The following is a 17,500-nucleotide window of genomic DNA, read 5'->3' as shown; positions in this document are numbered from 1 at the left end:
ATAAACATATTCTTTTTTTTATATAACATTTTAAAGACTTTATTTTTGTTTAAAAACCACGTGTAGATTGTGTGCACAGCGCGCAATACACCGTGTACCTACGAAATCTTGGACAAAGAGAACCCCCCCCCCAAAATAATCGCCAAAAACACATATTTTTTTTTAAACGAATATATTTAAAAACAAAACATCTTTTCATTTTTTTTCTTTCTTTCTTTTTTTTTTTTTAACTTAACAAGACTCACATCTCTGCAAAGATGTGCTTTTTTTCTTTCGTTTACTTAAAAAAACAAAAGTAAATAAATAATAGTGATTTTACTTACCAAAAAAATAGAAGAATGTTTTCTCAGATATCACGAACAAACACGCACTTTGCGCAAAAAACACCCCATGTAATAATAAAAACAAATATTGTTCTATAAATAATAATAATAATAAAAAAAATCGTTGAAGATGTCTACAAAGAAGGCCTCAGGTCTTTGTTGAATGCGATACGTTCATGTGGAACAATTGGATACAGTATTATTTATTTATTTATATATACACGTATATATCCATCAATATCCGTATACATGGATGTGTGAGCGTGTGTTCGTTAAGCGAAAAACCAGTAGAGGCGCCGAGACGAGCGGGTGCCCGCGTATGACGTTGCGAAACGTCACTTCCGGGTCCAACTTTTTCTTAGCTATTTGTAGAGGGTGTGGAGAAATCGGACGGCTGAGATCGGATAAATACTTCCACTTGATCGGATTTAAGCGCGCACGCGCGCGTATGCGCGTGCACACACACACGCACACACATATATTAATCAAACCAGTTTAAATGTTGCATTGGCTTTTGTTGATGTTGATAGAATTTCACTTTTATATATATATATATATATATATATATATATATATATATATATATATATATATATATACTAGCAGGGGCGCCTGGCGTTGCCCCGTCGTAAAATACGCTTAAATATAATATTTTAATTTACGCAGATTTCGTATTTATTATTATTATAAAGTCAATTATCTCATGTTATATTGTGCCTAATATATAGCCACCATTTCAAAATTAACAAAAAATATATGATTTGAGTGCTATCAGCTAGAACCGAAACCGAAGTCCTTTTAACAAAACTTCTACAGAATTGGGACGAGATTTTGTAGTTGATGAATGGAGTTTTCAGATAAAAAAAAAAAAAAATAGTTCAACTGATTTTTTTTTTTTTTTTGTCAATTCTAATAAGTTACAATGTTAGCTTTCAAACTATGCAGTCGAAATTCCCTGAATATTACTGAATTATTGAAAAAAAAAAACATTAATCGTGTTAGCAGGTGAAAAATTGCCGCCATCGTGTTTAAATCCAAAAGGAAAATGACCTCCCTTTTAAACCTTCCTGTGTCTTACGATCTTTTTCATCAAATTCTATTTGTTTTTATTTTCTACCTTATCGATTTTCGTAATTTTTTATATAATCAACTTAAAAATACGAGGAATACGTAGATACCATTGTTTTCATGTTAAATCCAGTATTACGATTTCCGAAATTTCGTCCCAATAGTGTAGAAGTGATCAAAACATAATTTCATGATTGAAATAATGTCTACAAATTAAGCAAAAACTGATACAGTTGGACTGTGAAAAGGAGTGTGAATTTTATTAAATACAAGCTGGTTTTCATGACAACAATGTTTTTGATAGACAAGATGCAAGCAAGGACAGTTGGACGGTTCACAGAGTGTTATAATTATAATAACAGGCCGCCCGGCGTTGTCCGGTCGAAAGATACGTTTAAATATGATATTTTAATTCAAACAGATTACATATTTATTATATTATAAAGACAATTCTCTATAGATTATTATATTGAACCTAATATATTAAATCGAAACTAAAAAATATACTTGATTTGGCTGCCATCAGCTAGAATCGAAACCAAAACGCACAACACTCAACCTTTATTCCGTAGTCCCTGAGCCACACCTCAAGCCAGGATCGAAACCCGACCCCTCCTCCTAAAATGACAGTCAAGATTTCTCACCATTACGCTATACGGCTGCTGCTGTGTGAGTAATGAATCAATGCCTCCGCTCGATTTGTTTACACAAAGAGCCTCGCTTAATACGCTAATAGCAGTGTGTATATCACTTTCTAATATGCTCAACCTAAGATAGGGAGCATTATAGGGAATATATATATATATACATACACACACACACATATATATATATTCACACACAGACACACAGACAGACAGACACACACACACACACGCCTGCTTGATTGCTTGAATCGTGTCTTCAACGATTGGGCGCTTCCATATTTTAAAAAGGGTTGACAGGTGTGTGTGTGTGTGTGTATAAATATATATATATACACACACATACACCCCCCACACACACACCTGTCAACCCCTTTTTAAAATATGGAATCGCCCGATCGTTGAAGATGCGATTCAAGCAATCAAGCAGGCGTGTGTGTGTATATATATATATATATATATATATATATATATATATATATATATATAGATATATATATATATATATATATATATATATACTCGGGTTTTTTTTTTTTTTATATTCAAAAGTAATGGACTAATGAATTCAACGAGGTTGTTAGATAGTGCTCAATAAAAAGAGCTGATAATACTTGTTTATTGTTATATAAACATGCTCACATCCCGCTGCTACAAATAGCCACTTGTTTCAATCAAACAACAGATATCATCAGGCAGCGACTTGACTATTCAAAAGTTCAATGAATAAACTAGGTTATTCATTGAACTTTTGAATAGTCAAGTCGCTGCCTGATGATATCTGTTGTTTGATTGAAACAAGTGGCTATTTGTAGCAGCGGGATGTGAGCATGTTTATATAACAATAAACAAGTATATATATATATATATATATATATATATATATATATATATGCATGCGTGTGTGTGTATACATATATGTGTGTGTGTGTGTGTGTGTGTGTGTGTGTGTGTGTGTGTGTGTGTGTGTGTGTGTGTGTGTGCAGCATTTTTTCTCTAAGTCATATTTCATTAAATAAAATGAACATTTTTTTGTCTATTAATTGTATTTTCGTTCTTTTCGAACTTCCGAATAATAGTCTTCACTCCTGGCAGGAACTGGCTGATGTAATCACCATATTTATCATAAGTCCTCGAACTTTGCAATTCTTCAAGATTCATCGTCAGGGATAAATTAATCGCCCATGTATGGAGTACTGTTGTCACATCTGGGCTGGTGCATCTGCTTCTTGTCTCTCGCTCCTGGACAGGGTTCAAAAGAGAGTCGCCAACCTGATAGGTCCTGAACTGTCATCTAGGCTTCAGCCTCTGTCCCATCGACGAGATGTTGCATCCCTCTGCCTGTTCTACAAATACTTCAATGGTGAATGCTCTGACGAACTGCAAACACTTGTACCTCCCCGACGTAACTACCCCCGACAAACCCGACAAGCCACTAAGTCTCATCCCTTTACAGTAGAGATCCCTAGGTTCAAGAAAGCCTTTTACTCCAATAGTTTCTTCCCCAGAACTGCGGGTCTTTGGAACTCCCTTCCGGGATTCTGCTTTCCCAACTGCAATGATATGCAGAAGTTCAAGTGTAATGTCAACAAACATCTTTCTACTCATCTCCCTTCATAATGACCCCGCTAATTAAGTCCCTGATAGTAGCCCCCTGCTTCAAAGTGGCACTGTGCCTTGTTTGGGGTGAAAATTGAATTAAAAAAAAAATTTCTTTTTAAATTTGTTTTGAACAATTTATATAAGTTTTTTTTTCTCTCTTCTCTTTTCTTCATGGGTTAATTAATTTATTTTCTTTATTTATTTTATCCCTTTTTTTTCCATTGGTTCAAATTAATAGCATCCTGAAATGTTTGCAAAGCTATGAAATAAAAAAAACAAACTTACAAACACTTCAGGATGTTATTATTATCCGTAAAGTTTATTTTAATAATAGTAGTTTTTTTTTTAGATTTTATTAGTAATGCCTCTAGTATTTCAAGTTTTCATTTGCTATTCGTTTGTTCATGTATAGATCAACTAAAATTTCCCTAAATTATATATATATATATAATATAATATAATATAATATAATATATATATATATATATTAGTCCTCGCGCGAAACAGCAGGACACAAAATGTTTTAAATAATAATAATAGAATAACAATAACAAAGACTTTCGCTGGCGAGGACTACTATTGACCGTAACCAGTTACGAAACTTTTGAAATTTTCATCTCTATTTTTCTCGTTATGTACTGAATATTTGTTAATGAAACCTATATGAAATACGTTCCTTACTAATATATATATATATATGATGAAAATAATGGAAATAGTATTCCGACAAAGGAAGTCTCGAAATAAAGACGAAACGTTGGTGAACACATAATACGGTTTGTTCCTTTTTTATTTTCTCTCTCTCTCTCTCTCTCTCTCTCTCTCTCTCTCTCTCTCTATATATATATATATATATATATATATATATATATATATATATATATATATATATATACTTATACAAATATGCAACACCCCCCCCCCCCCAACATAAATTCAACAATATTTTTTCTTTACGCCAAGTTCTTCAATATGTTCCCACGTAAACGTTTAAAAGGGTAGAATTTGGGAGGGAGTTGATAGCTACAATAATATACTGAATTTTCAGATTGTAAACTTAAGTAGACAATTGGACTGTTTAATTTTTAGCAAGGTGTTCAGTTTGCCATGTTAGTTTAAGTTTATTTCGTTGTCCCCTTGGATCTCCCATTGCAGAAAAGGGGTCAGTTTATAGGGGGGTGGCACTCTGGATAAGTGTGCAATTTGTTATGATGGACGGACCCGTTGGTACTCCATGGTAAGGCAGCTGACAGATAACCAATTTCCTTTTCCAAAGGAGAAGATAATACTTGGGAGGATGACCTCCTAGAACTGAACAAAACTGTATTCCACTCTGATCAAAGGACAAAAGCACTGTAAAGTTTAAATGTATTTTTTAGTTGCTCTGCCTGGAGATCACAGTTTGAAATCCATGGAAAGGTGCAAAATGTACCGTGATCAGACCTCTCAGCATTCTCTGATACTTGATAATAAAATACCTTCCAAAGGAGAATGTAATTCCTGGGATGAAACATTTATATTTCACTTAAAAGGTAAAAGTTATCCCATTACTGTATATCTCCATCTATCTATATATCTACTAATGTTTGAGAATGGATAGAGAGAGAGAGAGAGAGAGAGAGAGAGAGAGAGAGAGAGAGGGAGAGGGAGGTATGTAAATCATATTGAGACACGTTGACCGGAAGTCAAGATCAGCTGGTCGGATTGCGTGTGAGTCACGTGATCAGGTTAGCTGAATCGTGGAGATTTGGTTTGGGCATAGAACGCGATGGACGGCTTGTCAGACGTCTCCTCCCCTTCACTGGAGAGGGGAGACGCTGACATGTGTAGAAATAAGACTTAGAAGAAGAAACCACACAAGCCAGGGATTCACTTTCCATCCTCTGTGAGACATCTGGAAAGTGAAATAAAAGCTATAAAACAAATTCATTGTGTTGGAGTGAATGAATATTCGTCTAAAACAAGTACCAGTCTCCCCTCCAAGACGAGAGGTTTCCAGATGGACCAACATCTAAGACGCAGAAGGTATGTTGAAAATCATAACGTAATATACTTGCAATAACCCTTATCCCTGAGTGGCTTCCGGGCCTTGATAAGTGGTGATCACTGTGTAAAAAAAAAAAAAAAAAAAAAAAAAAAAACATGTACCACACACACACACATAACGGCATATGAACAAATAGACAGAACCACTAGACGATCACATGACATTAACTCTGATTAGACGATAACACACGACATTAACACTGATTAGACAATCACACACGATCCCCCTTTATGATACAACAACACAACACTAGCAGAGAGATCCGACGTTGCCTACGACTGAATGATGATCAACGAATATTTCACACTCCTATTTTTATTGTCATCGAAATTCGTGAAATTGCTGGGAGGAAGTTTCACATGCCTCCATGCAGTAACTTGGTCCAAAATATATCTTATTCGAGATTGTACTCTAGAGAACCTGCTGTTTCTTTTATAAAATTATTTTATACTAGCAGTTCATATATATATATATATATATATATATATATATATATATATATATATATATATATATATAGATAGATAGATAGATATATACTAGCAGTTCAGCCCAGCTTTGCTCGGGCTCATGTACTGTTCATAACTTTATGTGTATATATATATATATATATATATATATATATATATATATATATATATTAAAAAGTTTGACTCATGTCCAGGTAACCTACATCTAAAATTACAAGTGTTTAGACCCAAAATTGGCGGAGGAATTTGGTAGAGTCTGAAAAGGTCAACTCTTTCAACTGTGACCTCTTGGCAGCCAAATTCACACTAAACAAATTGATTAAAAAGCTTGCTGCATGTCTGAATACCCTTTATGTAAAATTTCAAATGTTTAGACCAAAAATTGGCTGAATAGTTTGCTAGAGACCGCAAGGGTCAACTCTTTGGAACTCTGACCCCTTGGTAGCCAAATTTTCGGCCAAAAACCGATTTAAAAGCTTTTCCTATGTCTGAATACACTTTATGTAAAATTTCAAATGTTTAGACTAAAAATTGGCTGAGAGGTCAATTTTTTAAAAACTTTAACCCCAATTTTGACCCCTTAACATTTATTATTGTTAATCAAGTTAAAAATATGATTCATGTCAAAGGAACCTGCATTTAAAATTTCAAGTGTTTAAACCCAAAGTTGGCAGAGGAGTTTGGTAGAGTTTTCAAAGGTCAAATCATTAAACTTTGACTCCTTGACCGCCAAATTTCTGGTTGAAAACCGATTAAAAAGATTTTCCCAAATCTCAATACCATTTATGTTAAATCCCGAATCTGTAGACTAAAAATTGACAAAGTAGTTTGGTAGGGAAAAATGTACACACACAGACAGACGCACACACAGACAATTTCACTTTTATAGATATATAGATAAACTTCTTTCCAGTTAACGAGAAAAAACCCTTAAGAAATTTACGTGCTGAGTTTGAACCTACAGACCATGTCATGGAAAAAAAAAACAAACACACTATCAACTTACCCACAGTAGAATTTTTCACGGCCCGTTGTTCTATTAAAAATAAGTTTCAATTATCGATTATCAGTAATAATCGAGGGTATTCTGAGACAAAACTTAACTAAGATCACTCCCAAACTTATACACTAAAGTTCTGTGAATTTTTAAAGAAAATCAGCTCAGCCGTTTTGGAGTCTATAGGGAACGAACTCACACACGGAGAGATAAAGTTGCATTTAAATAATTGTAGATAAAAGTGAGAATGTGTGCGTGTATTTGAGAACACTTCTCAACCTAAATACTCAACGAATTTTTGACCAACAGGCTTGAAATTTGGTATATAGAGTATTCAGACATGTGGAAACTTTTTAATCGGTTTTCATCCGGGAAAAAAAAAATGTCTGCTAAGAGATCAAAATAAAAAAAATTGGTGCATGGGGATCAACGGATTTTATCTGTTTGTCAAGGGTTTCATGAATGCGCATGCGCGTATCGTTCACATGACAGATTACTTATGTTAAAAATAAGTAGGTTTGAAAACGATTTTGAAAACATGTCAAGCTGGCCTAATGGTTATCGTACTTGACTCACTGCATTTAAGATTTGGTTTCGATCTCAGATCGAGTATTTTTTTTTTTTTTTACTTACAATAAGTGAATAGTTTAGAAAAAAGAACATAATACAATTCAACTTTTGAGCTAAAAAAAAAACAAAAAAAAAAACAAAACGGATGACTCTTGTTAAATTACCAGTAAGAATTGCATAAAACCTGATTATTGTTGCATGAAAACTATGCAATTGATTGATGATTCGGTTAATCTTAATTACACCAAGTTAACTGATTGTAGAACAAAACGAATAATTAATAATTAATGAATTAATGTATAACATTATATACAAAGCAATGTCTCAGTTTCTTTCAGTTTTTTTTACTTCATTTTTTTAAAAGAAATTCAATGTTACGTTGAATAATCGCTATATATAATAAATCAGAATTTTGCATTTAAATAAAACATAATAAAATATGCATATTTTTATGCATATTTTATGATACAGCGTTGCTTAGTCGTAAAATACGTTTAAATATGATATTTTAATTTACATATATATTACCAGACGGCCTGCTAGTATATATATATATATATATATATATATATATATATATATATATATATATATATATATATATATATATAGAAGTAATCTTGTCTGTTTGTCTTTCTGTGTGCCGAACGGCTTCTACCAAACTACTTTCTCAATTTTTGGTGTACATACTTAAACTATAAAATAAAATATATGGGATTTGGACCCGTGGAACAAATTTTAATTCTGTTTTTAGTTGGGAAAAATAGCTGCTAAGGGGCAAAAATGGAAAAACTTGGTACTTGACCAGCGTAAGTTTTGAAAATATTGATAACGATGGAATACTGTTGCCACATCTGGGCAGGAGCTGCTAGAAGCAGCTTATCTTGCCTTGACAGAGTACAAAATAGACTTCGTAGCTTAGTGGGGAGGGATGCCCTTTTCTCTTCTTTACAACGATTGGAGTATACAAACTGATTTACATTTTAAGTAAATGACTATGTGGATGCCCTTTTCTCTTTTCTGCAACCTCTTTCCCACAGAAGAGACGTTGCGAGCCTGTCTTTGCTTTATCATTATTTTCATGGCAAGTGCTCGTCTGAGCTTCAATCTATGGTCCCTCCTCGCCAAACTTTCACGAAAAACACTCGTCTAGCCAAAACCACTATCAATAATTTCCCCTACTTCTTATCTGTGCCTAAACCTAAATGTAGATTCCATGAACAAAGATTCCTTCTTAAACCTGCACGCCTGTAGAACTCTCTTCCGATTGCCTGCTTTCCAGCTGACTGCAATCTGATTGTCTTCAAGTCCAACGTAAATAAGTTTTTGATGAACCGTCCCCTTAGGTAATCCAATTTACAAAATTTCCACTAGTTATGTTTACTACGCTATAATCACATTGACTAGTGTATACCCATTAACCCTTATCCTCGAGTGGCCTCCGGGCCTTGGTAAGTGGTGATTCCTGTGAAAAAAAAAGCTACACAGAATTTTCCGTATTTCATCATTGTGTGTGCGTAAAACGATTAAAATAGCACCACGTGGGAGAAAAAAAACGTGGTACAACTTTAATCGTCTTATAAACGTATTAAAATTGTTTCTTTTAATCGTCTTTTTGGCATCTTAAAAAATTTCCCCAGTGCTCTTTATTTTTTGCCAATCATATAATTTTTAATTATATGCTATTGATTTTCTCCTATATTTAACATACATTGCGCTTCTAAACAAAAATATAATTAAAAAAACATATTTTACCAAAACAACATATATATATATATATATATATATATATATATATATATATATATATATATATATATATATATATATATATATATATGAGCAAACAGTTAATAAAACATGTTAAAAAAAACTTTGAAAAAGAGTTAAAAACATATTTAATCTGAAAAGGAAACACTTGATAAGTGGAGTTTCGAAGAAATACTTTTCTTCTCATCAGAGGGTAGGAATTAGCAAAATGCGGAATCGGATTTTGCATACAAAAGTATTTGATGAAGCAACAAGTAAGTCAAAGATCTTACTTGATAACAAAAAAGTGAAGCAGAGGGTATATGGTGAAGAAAAGGGTGATTACACGTGAATGTATAGTCTGGTGAAAGATAAATAATCCAATGAAGATAAAATCAAAAAATATAACTTCAAGAAAGTTAATTGAATTTCCATTTGCACAAGTAAAATCCAACGAAATCCCGTAATTGGAAGATGGTCCAAAAGTTGATTATATATATATATATATATATATATATATATATATATATATATATATATATATATATATATATATATATATATATAATCAACTTGTTTGGATTTTACCGTTATTGGATATTTTACCCTTTACCAGACTATCTATTCATGTGAAATCACCTTTTTCTTCCCCCTATTCTCTCTGCTTCACTATTTGTTACCAAGTAAGATCTATGAATTACTTGTAGTTTCATTAAATACTTTTGCAAGCAAAATCTGATCCCGCATTTTGTAATCCCTACCCTCTGATGAGAAGGAAAGTATTACTTCGAAACTCCACGGATTAAGGACTATCCACTTATTTTGTGCTTCCTTTTTAAGATTAAATATGTTTTTAACTCTTTTTCAAAGTGTTTTTTAACATGTTTTATTAACTACTTGTTCTTATATATATATATATATATATATATATATATATTCAGTAATGTGATTGATAATTTAAAATTCAAATTAGAATTTAATTAAAAATCCGTACAACAAAATCAATAATTTGTACGATCGTTTCGGAAAACAATGTTTTTATGATGGTAGACATTAAGCCACGGACAATAATTTTAACATATAGTATTTTAAAAAAAAACAAAGTTTCCTCATCGGCAAAAGTATTAGGAAGTTGATTTCATAAGTTGAAAAGCTACAATAAACATCCATATTAATGCTTTGACCTTAATTGCTGATTTCAAAAGGCGAAGAATTAAAAGATAAATCTGCCTTACTTTTAATGATAGGTTTATTTATGGTGTCTTTTAAATTTAATAAAAAACCTTCCCAATACTTTTGCTGATGAGGAAACTTTGTTTTTTTAAAAATACTATATGTAAAAATTATTGTCCGTGGCTTAATGTCTATCACAATAAAAACATTGTTTTCCGAAACGATCGTACAAATTATTGATTTTGTTGTTGTTCCTTCTTGTGAAACGGATTTTTAATTTAATTCTAATTTAAATTTTAAATTATCAATTATTAAATTAGCTCTAGGATATTTACCTATCGAGCTTATTATATATCTAAATTACAACGATCACTTTTTCTTTCCTGTATTTTAATTAAATTAGTAATTTTACTATTACATTAAAATACACTCTGCTCTTTAGACCATTGTTCTAATCTCCTTTAAAATATATATATATATATATATATATATATATATATATATATATATATATATATATATATATATATATATATGCACAAATTTGCTCTCAGGAGTATTCCGTCGAATAATAAATTTAATTGTAAATTTTAATCTACAGTTTTAATTTCTTTTCTCTTATAACAAACTCTACTCTATATATTATTTGATTGGTTAATTCATTGTTGAGATGAATATTATTTATTAATTTATTTATTGTGGACTATTATCCTCATCTTTCTTAGTTGTTGTTTCACGACGTTTCGGCCAACTCTTCCTCTGGTCTTCATCAGGTGGTAACCGCAACGGGATAGGAACTCTGAATCTCTTAACTGCATTCTCAGCAATTACTGCCATCCATAGTTGTTGTCATCTCACCACGAAAGCTAGAGGAATAGTTGGCCGAAACATCATGAAATAACACTAAGTAAGACGAGAATAATAGTCCGCAATAAATAGATTAATAAACGGACCTGATCATAGAAGATCTGATAATTAATAAAGGGGATTTATAAGACCAAAAAATCAAACCATGATCTCCCTTCGGGGCCCGTGGCGCAATGGATAGAGACGTTGAATCTCTACGGTTCCAGGTAAGAATTGTCTGAAGATAGCGGGTTCAATCCTACCCAAAGCCGACCAGAGGCTTACTTGGCCAAAACGTGGTGAGATGACGACAACTATGGAAGGCAGTAATTGCTGGGGATGCAGTGAGGAGATTCAGAGCTCCTATCCCGTCACGGTTACCACCTGACGAAGGACAGAGGAATAGTTGACCGAAACGTCGTGAAACAACAACTAAGAAAGATAAGGATAATAGTCCGCAATAAAATAAATTAAACTCTATTCTGTTTGGGGTTTGTATTGAGCTTTTTTATTTGATTGGAATTAATATAGCAATATATTAATATTAATATTTTTATTAGATTGAATTTACCTCTGCTTGTATCAGGTAAACACCTCATTTCCTTTGCCTTTTTTATTTTATTTCATATATATATATATATATATATATATATATATATATATATATATATATATATATATATATATATATATATATACTAGCAAAAGTACCTGTCGTTGACTGGGTTCAAAAACAGCCTACACAAAATGGACTCTGATTCATGAAAGTATGATAGGTTATGAAAAGGAAGGGTTGTAAAGAGATAGCTTCGAATTTGTGGGTATCAAAACCAAAGCAAAATATGATGAAAGTAAAAATAAAACAGATAAACCCCATAATTTATTATACCATACCTGTTCACACTGAAACACTTATCACAATATTCTGTGGATCTATATTAAAAAACGTTGTTAAACTTTGTGACATATTTCAATTCTATGGAGGTCAGGCGCGAACGAACACCCCATAATTTTATTATACCATATTTCTTCAAACTGAAACATAATTATCAAAGTATAAATATGAAAAGTCTTTATTAATGTTTGTGCCTATTTCCATTCTATGGAGTCCAGGCGCGAACGCAGAGCCCACAATTTTATTATACCATCCCCATTTAAGTTAAAACATACTTATCAAAGTATTCTTATGTACATCTATATCAAAAACACTTGTAAACGTTTTTTTTTTAATTTTTCAATTTTTTATTTCCATACTTTATGGACCAGGCGCGAACGCACACCCCAAAATTTTAATGAATCATCATTATGCCAGATCAAACATATCCATTCCTGTGTCTCGATGCATCTTCTATCATTATATTTGATCAGTTTTCTATAATAGTCAACCATATAGGAGCCTATTCGTGACCACACACACACACACACACACACACACACACACATATATATATATATATATATATATATATATATATATATATATATATATATATATGAGGAAAACGACATTGTAAATATTAAGTTATGCTTCAGTATCACAATATGGTAATTTGCTATGGATAATGTGTTACACCATTGTAATAGTGAAAGTATGACTTCGTAATTACCATTACGTTTTTTTATTTTACGGCTCTTTAGATAAATTTTCTGAAAGACTGATTTCAGCTTAAACATGGCCTTTAATTTTGAGAAGTCTGCTTGCCTTGTATAACTCTTTCTTAAACTAAAAAAAACAAAACTATATACAATGAATTGATACAGAAGGTTTAAAGACACTTCCGAGATTCCTCTAATTCTTTAAAAAAAAAAAAAAGAACGCTTTTATCAATGGACAAGATTTGAAAATAGGATTTAAAAGTAGACCCTTCGCAGTATGTGGCGCAGTGGAGAGAGGTGTTGAGTCTCTACTGTTACAAATGAGCATTGTCTAAAGATAGCAGTTTCAATCCTACCCAAGCAGGCCAGAGGATTAGTTGGCCAAAAACGTATTAAGACAACAACAACTATAGAAGGCAGTAATTGCTGCCTTCTATAGTTAAGAGAATATTCTTTTTTATTATTTTGACTCTCGAGTATATATCAGTTATATGTAAATGTTGACGAAAAAACTGACCCCTCCTTGTAAAAAACAGCCCAGTTGACGGTGAAAGAATGAATGTTTTGCGCCAATGTTTGGATATTTGTCATCCGACACATCAAACTTTTAAACGATACCAATTTTGTCACAGTCCAACGCGTCTGTCAAAAGTTTTTGGCGGACATACAAACACATGTACACATACACGTACATACACACATTTTGCCTTTCATTTAATAGAAGACTAACAGACCGCCTGGCATTGCTCGGACGTAAAATATGCTTGAATATGATATTTTAGTAATACAGATTTCATATTCATTATTATAGAGCCAATTCTCTATTTATTATTATATGGTATCCAATAAATAGCAGTGATTTCATAAAACAACAAGTGAAGCATGCATGGTCCCCCGTGTGTGCACAGTGAACGAGGCATAAAAAAGTTCAGCATTTGCCCCACCTCCAACCGCCATCACATTTAGCCCCCAAAATCCCTAGGGGACGTCGAATCCTGGTGAAAATGAACAAACGGTGCAGTTTTAGGCCTTAACATATGTAAATTTGAGTTCTTCACCATGCAAAAAAAGAACCAAGTCCATCATTTGCCCCGCCCCCACCCCATTTAACCCAAAAGTTCCCGAGGCCTTAACATGTTTAAATTTAAGTCCAGCACCATGTAAAACTACTAAATGATGTACGCAGAAAATGTTAGACAAATATGGTAAAATAGTCCCAAAATGGAGTGTTTTTATTAGCCCTAAAAGAGCCCCTGGGACACACCCAAGAGTCATCGCAAAGTATAGACAAACAAAATTATATAGAAATCAGTTACAACTTTTCAGAAAGTTTTATAAAAATCCAAGGCATCAATTTTTTTAATAAGCACAAAAGTGTCAATTTTAGCCATTTTAATCCGAAAGGCACCCCTAGGGGGGCAACCGGAGTTTTTCCAAAAAATCTGTTCAGTTATTTCTTTACTCATATCATGTTTAATATTTGTGCAAAATTTCAAAAAATTCCAAGGTATAATTATTGAAAAAAGTGCGGACGGACGAACAGACAAACAGACGAGGGTGAATTTACAGGTCCAACCGCCTTTTGTCGGGGGATCAAAAAAATATGATTTAGTTGGCATCAGCTAGAATCAAAATCCAAACATTTAGCGCCCCAGCCTTAGTCGTTATCATTTTAGCTATCATCAGATAGATAGGAAGTAGTTAAATATTAACTGACTTAACATATAAATGTATAGTTGTGCATGCGTACAAGAGCATATTAAGTCGATGTACGCCTGCCGAGTTCCTTTTTCTTTTTCAATTTTGACCCCTTAGCAGCTATTTTTACCAACTAAAAATCAAATCGTATTTTTTTCACAGGTTCAAATCTACTATATATCAGACTTTAAGTTTGCAGAGCAAAAAATTGACAGAGTAGTTTGGTAGAGACCGGTTCTCACACAGACAGGCTGACAGACACACATACAAATTCACTTTTATATATATAAAACAACGGTCCATAAAAAAATGCAAGTATTTGACCTGCCTCATGCTGCTCTGCGACCTTGCATCTAGGAGATGCACTAGGTGTATCAGAATTTTTGACACCCCTAACACGAAACTGCAAATAAAATAGAAAAAAAACTCGTAATCTCTCTTTTTAAAAGTGGGTTGTTTATTTTCTTTATTTTTTTTAAATTTTTGTTTTTACATGGAGTTCACCACTTATGAAGGCCCAAAGGCCACTCAAGGATAAGGGTTATTGTGTGTACAGTAATCAAAGGGATAGTGTAGCAATAATATTGGAGAATTTGTAAGGTGTCATTACTTAGGGGGGTTGGCGGTTCATCAGGAATTTGTTTGTGTTGGACTTGAAGACATCCAGGTTGAAGTCGGGGAGGGAAACAGGCAAGCAGAACAGAGTTCCACAGGCGTGCAGTTCTAAGAAAGAAGCTTTGTTCATGGAATCTACATTTTGATTTAGGCACAGATAAGGAGTGGGGAAAATTATTGACGGTGGTTTCAGCTAGTTGGGTGATTTTGAAAAATATTGGCGAAGGGGGGGCCATAGATTGAAGCTCTGACGAGCACTTGCCATGGAAATAACGATAGAACAAAGACAGGCTCGCTATGTCTCTTCTGCGGGAAAGAGGTTGCAGGGAAGAGAAAAGGGCATCCCCCAGCAAGCCACAAAATCTATTTTGTACTCTGTCAAGGCAGGATAAGCTGTTTTTAGCAACTCCTGCCCAGATAAAGCAGCAGTACTCCATCTTTGGACGTACTTGGCTTTTATATAGATAGAGAATTGCATCATTAGTGAGATATCTTCTGGAGCGGTAGAAGGATCCCACCATTTTCCCAGTGACCTTGGCCACAGACTTGATGTATGTGTTCCATTTAAGATCAGGAGTAAAGGTCAAACCCAGAAGCTTATCAAAACATGGGGCCTCCCCTAGACGAGAGCCATCCATTTCAATTGATGCTAGATGGGGATCAGAGCGTTTATGATGTAGAGATAGGAGCTTGGTCTTAGATGCATTAAAGGTAACCAGCCACCTCTTTCCCCACTGTACCACGCACTCAAGATCAGAGGAGAGAGAATCAGAGAGAACATCATCATTTACGGCCTGAAATTGAAATGTGTTGCCATAGATGGTTGTGTCATCAGCATAGATGTCAAGGAAAGATTTTAGTATGTGTTTTGGGAGATCATTGAGGTAAATCAGGAAGAGAGTTGGGCCCAGTATGGACCCCTGAGGGACTCTAGCATTAATACAGTGGGTCTCTGATTTCTGCCCATCAACCACAACTCTCATGAGCCTATCAGAGAGAAATGAATTAATGATTGAGAAAACATTTCCAGTTATGTCGTAGCTGGAAATCTTGTGTAGTAGGCCTTTATGCCAAACCTTATTGAAGGCCTTTGATATGTCAAGAGCAATTGCCCTAGAAATTAAGCCTTTGACGAGAGATTCACTAATCCTATGAAATATAACCGTTAGCACATCTGCTGTAGATCTAGCAGAATGGAAACCATTATTGCGTGTCGCTAAGAAGGTTATTTCTGCTGAGGTGGTTGACTACTTCTCTATTTATTGTGGATTCCACCAACTTACTCATGACACACAGGAAACTTATTGGTCTGTACTGGAGAAGGGGATCACTTATCACCTGAATTTCTTAAATACAGGGCATACTGATGAGGTTTTCCAGGGTGTTGGGAAGCACTTCTCCTTAAGGCAGCGCTAAAACAGTTTGGTAAGTATGGGGGCAAGTTCTGGTTGTAAATTTTTTTAACGCTATAATTGGAATACTGTCAGGACAGTTGCTTTACTGGAATCAAGGTTCTTGATTAGCTTGGCGACCTCACGCACAGATATTTGTATGTTGCATAGCGTGTTGTCTGTTATAGGAGGGAATATGGGGAGTTGATGCCCTTCGTCACACAGGGTGGAATTTACCGCAAAGTTTTTGCAAATAGTTTGGCCTTGTCGGATGCTGTCGAGATGACCTCTGGTCCATTGATAATGGTTGGGATAGAACGCACGTTTCTGTTCAGGATCCTATTTGCTATTTGCCAGAACTGGTGGGAACCAAGCCGCTGCTCAGCTACTTTGGATTTAACGTATTGAGCATATAGTTATCTTGCATTTTTTATTACTCCTTTACAGTGGTTGCTGGCGGTCCGGAAAGCAGCTTTTATACTTCCAAAATAAACTATCAAAGTTGTTTAAAAAGTAATAGAAATATTCTTTATTTAAAAAAAAACAGTAATGAAATTAATTGAATTTTACGAGCTCAGTATTTTTTAATTTTTAAACTTTAAAAAATCTATCAAAATTTTTCTATTGAGTCTATTTTTACGATATTTTCAGGGTCAATGTGAAATTTTATGCCCTTTCCAATAAATCGATTATAATATTTTAGACACATGT

The 17,500-nt window shown here is 33.7% G+C and overlaps 1 protein-coding gene across 2 annotated transcripts in view; it reads right to left on the bottom strand.

Annotated features, from left to right (window-relative positions):
• Window positions 1-17,500, bottom strand: part of LOC145247462 (BTB/POZ domain-containing protein 17-like) — a 306,407-nt gene that overhangs the window by 275,447 nt on the left and 13,460 nt on the right. The window contains exon 1 of one of the 2 annotated variants that reach the window (XM_080109251.1): window positions 324-645. The exons of the other annotated variant lie outside the window; for it this stretch is intronic. The gene's annotated coding sequence lies outside the window, so the exon portion shown is untranslated. Of the gene's footprint in view, window positions 1-323; window positions 646-17,500 lie in introns of those variants that run through there. 2 annotated transcript variants of the gene reach the window in all.

Source organism: Euprymna scolopes, chromosome 25 (assembly GCF_053919585.1).
Source record: "Euprymna scolopes isolate OS-2025 chromosome 25, ASM5391958v1, whole genome shotgun sequence".
Classification (NCBI taxonomy): domain Eukaryota; kingdom Metazoa; phylum Mollusca; class Cephalopoda; order Sepiida; family Sepiolidae; genus Euprymna; species Euprymna scolopes.
This window is presented reverse-complemented; position numbering and strand designations above follow the sequence as displayed.